This window comes from Octopus bimaculoides, chromosome 6, assembly GCF_001194135.2.
Source record: "Octopus bimaculoides isolate UCB-OBI-ISO-001 chromosome 6, ASM119413v2, whole genome shotgun sequence".
Classification (NCBI taxonomy): Eukaryota; Metazoa; Mollusca; class Cephalopoda; order Octopoda; family Octopodidae; genus Octopus; species Octopus bimaculoides.
The window spans coordinates 21,754,659-21,763,021 of NC_068986.1; the positions used below are offsets into that span (position 1 = coordinate 21,754,659).

The 8,363-nt window shown below is 38.0% G+C and overlaps 1 protein-coding gene across 2 annotated transcripts in view; it reads right to left on the reverse strand.

Annotated features, from left to right (window-relative positions):
• Window positions 1-1,378, reverse strand: part of LOC106875144 (solute carrier family 46 member 3) — a 42,384-nt gene extending 41,006 nt beyond the window's left edge. The window contains exon 1 of one of the 2 annotated variants that reach the window (XM_014923142.2): window positions 934-1,378. The gene's annotated coding sequence lies outside the window, so the exon portion shown is untranslated. The remainder of the gene's footprint in view (window positions 1-933) is intronic. The other variant, XM_014923141.2, reaches the window with a different exon arrangement.
• Window positions 1,379-8,363: the final 6,985 nt, after the last annotated feature.

Sequence of the window (8,363 nt, forward strand, 5' to 3'; positions counted from 1 at the left end):
TTAACCCGCGTGTGCAAATGAATACGTGTTTAGGGTTAGGGTTAGGATCGACCACTCACGACTAGCTAGCGCGGACGCGCGACTGCGCGTTCGGGTCCGCGCTGCTTTAGTAGTACCGGCAATCCATCGTCTTTGGTCTCCGAGGACTAAAGTATTTGGTCGGCAAGTTCCATATAATTTTTTTATTTCTTTAATGTTTATTGTTTGCAGCTGAACAGTGAAAAACACGATCGCTCACACACACACACACACACACACACGCACGCACGCATTCATTTGTCTTTCATGTGCAAATGAAAAACAATGAATGTGTATGTTGTTTCACTGCGATCGGGTTTTTCATTGTTCAGCTGCAAACTAAAAGTTTTATATCGAACTTGCCCAACAAATACTTTTAGTTCTCGGAGACCAAAGACGATTGATTGCCAAAATAAGTTCTAATCACGCACAATCTCTCAAAATTACAGGCCTTATGCCTATAATAGGATTATGCTTTCGGGGTCGATAAAATAAGTACCAGTTGAACACTGAGGTCGATGTAATCGGGAGTGGTTTTATAACGATGTAAAACATGAAACTGTATTGTTTCCTGTAAATTCATCGGGGTACCTTCGATTTGAGTATCATAAATGCCAAATGTAGACCACGTGAATTCATTTTTGTTTATTTGTGGGTGTTTTTTCTAAAGTAAATTTAAAGTTAGTTCAGATCATCATACATAAGCGAATAATATAGGTTACATTAACTACGAAAATAAGAAAATCTGTTTTATTCCATTATTTTTCCAACCTTCAAAGATACAGAATTTCCATAAACATAACAAATGTTTAAAACTGCATGGAAATGTTAGGTAAATAATATACAGTGAAAATCAACAACACTCAAGCATTCTATATGATATAAATATAATTATTAATGAGATTTTTTACTTACCGAAAAGCTGGTACGCATCGAGGGAGATATGTTAAATAAATCCTCTGAATAAATCATCCAAATGAACTGTGAATGAGATTTAGGATGGAACAGCCTCCAGCTATATTCAACCCGTTTTCTTTCTTTTTCCTCCAAGCTTAAGTATCTTGGACTACATTATCCAACATGCTCTTCCTTCTTTAAGTCAGAACAATGTTAGTTGATGGATATTTGGCTGTTATTTCTAGCCAGTCCACCTACTACAAAAATGCTTTCTGCTGGCTCCATAAGAATGAGAACGTGCTAATGAATGTACGTCGATATATATATATCTGTGTGTGATACTGTAGTGACTAAATAAATATAGTGTCCCAAAATGAATGATCTATTTCAGTGAAATTGGACAATCTTTTTAAAAACTCATTTTTATTCATGCTTATCATGTGTTAAAAGTGTATACATTTTTTATTTTGTCTATAATTTTATTATCTTTATTTTCATTGGATCCCGCTTATCAGCAGCATACGACAGATTTTTTTTTTGTTTTTTCCAATTTGGCTGCAATCATTTTCTCTCCCTTCATCCAGTGGATGAAACAACAGTTCAGCAGAACTTAAAAAGTACATTTTGTCTGCAGTGCCGGAGATAACTCCTGGAATGTTTCAAAATGTGTTTCGCAAAGCTAAGGATAGATTTGAAATTTGCAGGGATGCAGACGGAGCACATGTTGGAAACTTTGATCGAGTTTTTTTCATTCGCAACCGAAATTTTCTGTCAGCGGGGACAGAAGGTAAGGTGAGAGAGATGACTCAGGGGGATGATGTGCAAGATCTTAGCATTAAGGGGAGGGAGATATGAGGGTAGATAGGGGGACGTAAGATTTATAAATCTATTTTTTTTTATATCATAGTTAAGTAATAATAAACAAATAATAAAAACTAACAGAATTATATTGTCAGTTTTTGTTTTTGTTTTTTTTTTTTCAATTTGCTGATGTCATTAAAGTAGATAGTCAATTCTGGGATACCCTGTACTCACACATACGCGAACGCACAAAAACAACAACAGGCTAGTGACGTAGGAGTTACGTCATCAGGGGCAGCTCTTAAAATTCCTGCTCGTCCCTGCCCCTATACAGTCTTATACGGCAGACGCAAAAGTACCGCCTCTATAAAATCACTGTCCCCATCGCTCTCCGCCTCCCTCCACCAGCTATGCTACTGGATTAAACAATTTCAGGGATTATAACTGGACCACTGGATTAAACAGTTTCGGAGCTTATCTGTTATGAGCAGTTTTAAGGGTTTTTTTTAAAGAAGTATAAAAATTTTGGATCTTTTTTAAAACGGGGGCCACATTTTTCATTAATATTTTACGTAGTGTTTTTGGTAGCGAAAGACTTTCAAACTTCGTATACTTATCTATTTTGTGTTATAGAACAGAAAAATATTTTTGTATTCGAATTTATTTCATGTAAAAAATTGTCTTATTTCGATAATTTCAACCAATCACTGACAAGTATTCAGTTGTTTACATTTACTCCTTTGGCTCACTAAGCGATGTAAAGCGTATTTAATCTCCATACCTTCGTTTTATTTGCTTTTTTCATTTTAAATTTGCTTTAACCCTAACCCTAGGGTTAGGGTTAATTGTTTCAGAATCGTTTGTTTATGTAGTCGGCACTTAATGTATATCGGCTGAATGGACGTCAGTGATTGGTTGAAATTACAGAAATACGACAACTTTAACATGGAATAATTTATGGATTTCTTTTTTTTTTAAGAAGACTAAGAGAAAAAGATGTTTTATATGACACATTCTACCAGTGTTCCAAGTTTCAAAGTGTTTCGTTAATGAAAAATGTGGCCCCCGTTTTAAAAAAGATCCAAAATTTTTTCTCTGAAACAAAGTATTATAGACAGTACCATTCTACATTTATATACACATCGTATGTTATACATACCGATATTTTATTGTTGGTGGAGGCGCAATGGCCCAGTGGTTTCGATTCCCAGACCGGGCATTGTGTGTGTTTATTGAGCGAAAACACCTAAAAGCTCCACGAGGCTCCGGCAGGGGGTGATGGCGACTCCTGTTGTATTCTTTCGCCCCAACTTACTCTCACTCTTTCTTCTTGTTTCTTGAGTAACGCTGTGATGGACTGACGTCCCGTCTAGCTGGGGGGAACACATGCGCTATAGAAACCGGGAAACCGGACCCATGAGCTTGGCTAGGCTTGAAAAGGGCACATAAAAAAATTTTTTAAAATTTTATTGTTGTTTTTTTCTCATGTCACTGGCGCTAGTGAGATTGCCAAGTAGGTTGCATAAACAGAAAAGAACAGGAAAGAGACTAAATATGGGAGGAATACAAGGTAGGTGGGTGGTAGCTAAAGATCCTGAAATGATAAAGTATGATAGAGGGAAAAGAACATATGTCTTGCGGTGGTGGAGATACATTATAAGGGTGAGCAGTCCACATTACTCTGTAAGGAGGATAGGGCCAGTTTCCAAGTTTCTCAGGGGTATATATTCCTCCTTGGACAAGATGCGAAATTGTTTTCCCATGAGAGTTCCAGACCCTAGTAATGAACTCGTTTGCATACAGCCAATCAGAGCCCCCTTGACCCAAAGAACGGTGTTGCAAGTCGACCGGTTGCCAAATTATCCCTGATTTTAGAAGGAGACAAGTAATTAGATAAATTTGCATCTATACTTATTATCAGATTTTGTTAGGGCCCCATATGGTAAAGATGTGGGTAGAGGGTGATGTGCTAGCAAACCTCTCCCCTTACTGTTTTACAAAGTAAACAACAACACAAATAACGACGCAGCGGCAGCCATGGTTGAAACAAGAACAAGAACAACAAGCATTATTAAATGAGAAAAGAAGCATGGTTATTCCTTAACCAAGTGACCTTATCCTATCGTCCATCACTTGTTATGCACTCATAAATTAGTTCGATAGTTGAGTTCTGATTGGCTGTATGCAAATGAGTTCATAACTGGGGTCCGGAAGTCCCATGTGAAAAAGAATTTGGCAGACAGGACACCAGTCCATCACAGGATTACCCATTTTTGCCAGCTGAGTGGACTGGAATAATATGAAATGGGGTGTTTTGGTCAAGAACACAACGCATCACCCAGTCCGGGGATCAAAACCACAATTTTATGATCATGAGTCTAACACCTTAACCCCTAAGCCATGCACCTCCATATACAAAAAAAGGATGAGTAGTAGAAATTGAGATGAAGATAAAGATGATGACGATGGTGATGATATACTAGAATTAATTCTCATGGTAGGTGTGTAGTTTCATAAGAATGTGAAGGAGGAGTAACAGATGATAAGACAAGGGGACAGTAACAAATGGTTAGAGTGGGGTGGAAGGAGTGGATTTATTGAATGATGTGCAAGGGTGGTGGTGCAGTTGGTGGGAAATATCAGCGGGGAGAGAAGGTAAGGTGAGAGAGATAGCTGTGACTCATGAAGGAGGATCGATCATAAGGCAGGAGAATGATGTGCAAGATCTTGGCATAATGGGGAGAGAGATGTGAGGGTAGATAGGGGGATGTATAGTGGGTGAGCATGATGGTGGAGATAAGATGGAGTATGATGAAGGAGAGGGAGCTATCGGAAGACACAAAAAGGTGTTCAGTGAGAATAGTATGGTAAAGGAAGGAAGGATGAGTATAAGGGTGGGAAAGTTCCAGGAGAGAAGGTGGGGTGACTGGTAATGTAAAAGAAATGGTTGGGAGTTATATGTGCTGATTTGTATAAAAAAAAAAGCAAACCAAATAAAGATTAGAATTCATATGACCAATATGGGCAAGATCCTCTTTCTCTTTCAACTCATCATCATCATCAACATCATTTAATATCTGTTTTCCATGCTGACAATGAGGTGGATGATTTGACCAGAGCTGACAAGCTGGAGAGTTGTACCAGGTTCCAATCTGCTTTGGTTTGGTTTCTACAGCTGGATGCCCTTCCCAATGCCAACCACTTTACAGAGAGCCCAAGGTGCATTTTATATGGACTGACATGAAGACACTAACAAGCAAAAAACCCCATCAGCTGGGGTAGGATTAACAATTCTGCAGTGGTGGACAAGTCTTCTTGAGTACAACAAGGTGCCAGATATCTCAATCCTTTGTCATCTCCTTCATAAGGCTCAGTGTCCTGAGATCAGCCTTCAGTACCTCATCCCATGTCTTTGTGTGTGTGTGTGTGTTCTCGTCTTGATAATATGTAGTTGTTGTAAACGAGTGTCACTGTCATACAAGCAGTGTTATTCATTTTCACTCTTCCATGAAAACATGTTTGGTCATGAGGAAATAATACCTTGCTTAGAAACAGATGGAGGTTGGTAACAACAAGGCATCTGGTTAAAGGAAACCTGCCTCAGCAAGCTCTATCCAGCCCATGTCAATATGGGAAAGTGGAGGGGGAGGAGAAGGATGGCAGCAGCAGCAGCAACAGATTAATTTCTATATTAATTAATTGTGTGTTGGGCCACATTGATTTTTTTTAAAGACATTGAGGAGGTAGGGGTTCTTTCAAATGGATTGTAAGAAAATGTCTCAGTTTTCTGTTATGTACACTTGCAAAATGGAAAAAGAGTTTGTCACTCAAAGCTCTCCTCAACATCATCATGTAATGTCTTTTTATCCATGCTGGCATGGGTCAGACAATTTGACATGAACTGACAAGCCAGATGAATGCACCAATCTCCAATGTTTGTTTTGGCATAGTTTCTACAGCAGGAAGCCCTTCCTGATGCCCCACTGCTATAATGGACCTTCCTAATATCATCTATTGCGATACTTAAACAGCAGTGTTGGAGTTGCCATGTTTTTCTGATTAGAATCCTTTTTATTGTAACCAATCAAAAAAGAAACAGTTATAAAATTGCTATTTGGTAAATAACACAAACAAGATAAAATCTTGAGTCTTAAGATCAAGGTTCTGCAATTTTGTGAGTCAACACAATAAACTTAGTTAATCTAGTGTAAAGCAAAGCCTAATTTTTCTGCATTATTTATTTATTTATCATTATTATCATTATTATTGTATATAATGAAGACTGTAAGATAGGGTGTACTTTGACATGAATTGTATAGCACATGTTGGTTGGTTGTTGGACAATAATCAACTGAGGATGGATACTGCTTTCACAAAACAAATGTTGCACACAAGCATATTCAAGGGATCTATAAACGTAATGAACTACTCATTAATTTTATTGTGCATTCATCATTACTTAAGTGGTTAGTTTCACAGCCATACTGTATCTGTATGCAGTTCTATTGATTAGGCCTTTGAGAGTTCAATGTCTTTGTGTAGGAGTATGACACAGCATATATGCTGATAATAGGATACAAAGCACTAACTGTTCTGTTAATAAATTACTAAGTTGATTGGATACTTGTACAAGTAACAGAGTAACTGGTGCTTTGTGTCCTATCATCAGCATTATGTGCCAAGTCATACCCCTAAATCAAGACATTTAACTCTCAAAAGGCCTTGTCTATAGAATTGAATACAGATACAGTATGGTTGTGAAGCTAACCACTTAAGTAATGAATGCATAGTAAAATTGATAAGTGGTTCATTATATTTACAAAGCTGTGATATATATATATATATATATATATATGTGTGTGTGTGTGTGTGTACACCCACACATGGATCATCATCTCTGGAAGCATTTGTGCCCCTATCACAGCTTTGTAAATGTAATGAACCACTCATCAAGGTCATTTGCATCACAGAACTCCAGCAGCCTGGTTCCCTCCTCATTGCGGGAACCAAAACCATAGCCTCCATGTACACTTTTACTTGTTTCAGTCATTTGACTGCGGCCATGCTGGAGCACCGCCTTTTAGTCAAGCAAATCAACCCCAGGACTTATTCTTTGAGCCTAGTACTTATTCTATCATTTTTTTTTTGCCGAACCGCTAAGTTACGGGGACATAAACACACCAGCATTGGTTGTCAAGCGATGTTGCAGGGACAAACACACACACACATATATATACATATACATATATATATATACTACAGGCTTCTTTCAGTTTCCGTCTACCAAATCCATTCACAAGGCTTTGGGCGACCTGAGGCTATAGTAGAAGACACTTGCCCAAGGTGCCACGCAGTGGGACTGAACCCAGAACCATGATATATATATGTATATATATACACACACACACACACACACACGACAGGCTTCTTTTAGTTTCTAATTATTAGTGTCTAAGTCAAAATTAGTATAACTGTGCCAGTAATTGAGTATTATAGCTAGTGCTGGGTTACCCTTTAAACAAAATAAGCATGTACTAGGGCATCAGGAGAAGTGGGGAGGGGCATCACAGTAATGGTAAATGGCTTACAGCACAAAAGAAATCACTTTAAACTTGCTTCTCTTGTTTTTTCAATTTTCTATTTTTACTTTTTTCCTTTATTCTTTCTTTCTTTTTTCCCTTTTCTTTCTATCACATAATTTGACTTTGTAAATGAACAATCTGGTGTGTATATTTTGATGGTATTAGAAAGACACTCGGCAAGAAATGGAATAATTTTATTAATAACAAGAGCACTCAGAGAGTGCAAACCTCCACCAAAGCAACACTAACATCCTTTCAACGATTAGCCAGAGATGATTTTTAAAATGAAAATATTTGAAATAAACTCGACTGCTCTCACAAATGAGAATGCTAAAAATGAACCTGACCGCTCTCAAAACGTAAGTAAAAAAACAAGAAAAATAATCCAGAATCATTGTCCGGTGCCAGATCAATCCCAAAATCTAATCAGTTTGTGCGAGTCACAAGGTCAATCATCCCTGAAAGTTTCATCTGAATCCATCCAGTGGTTCTTGAGATACCTTGTCCATGAACAAGCAAACCTGACTGAAAATAATACCTCTGCCTTTGCTTAGGCGGAGGTAAAAGTTGGCACTACAGAACTTCATGATAAAAATGATGGCAAGAATGATAGCCAATACTGGACAAATCTGAGTAGAGTAGAAGAGAAAAATCTCAACACTGGCTGAGAAGTACAAACCTCAAAGCAGAGATTGTCTGATTTCTCGATTGTAGTACAGGACCAAAACCTCTTCACTTCACCAGAAACCACCAAAACAGTAACTGTAGAATATATGGAAATGAGAAAGAAACAATTAACCACATCGTCTCTGGCTGTCCTGTCTTAGCCAAGAAGGAATACATCCATAGGCATAGCAGAGATGGGGCTTACATACACTGAAAGTTATGCCAGCATTGGGAAAAGAGATGGTGTTGACATACACCAGAGAAGGTCTCTGAGAATGGCAAAGCAACCATAATCTGGGATATACCAATGCACACAGACAAGGATATCAAAGCTAATCAACCAGATATTGTTGTCAAGAACCACCAAGGAAAGAAATGTCTCCTAAGTTGATATATCAG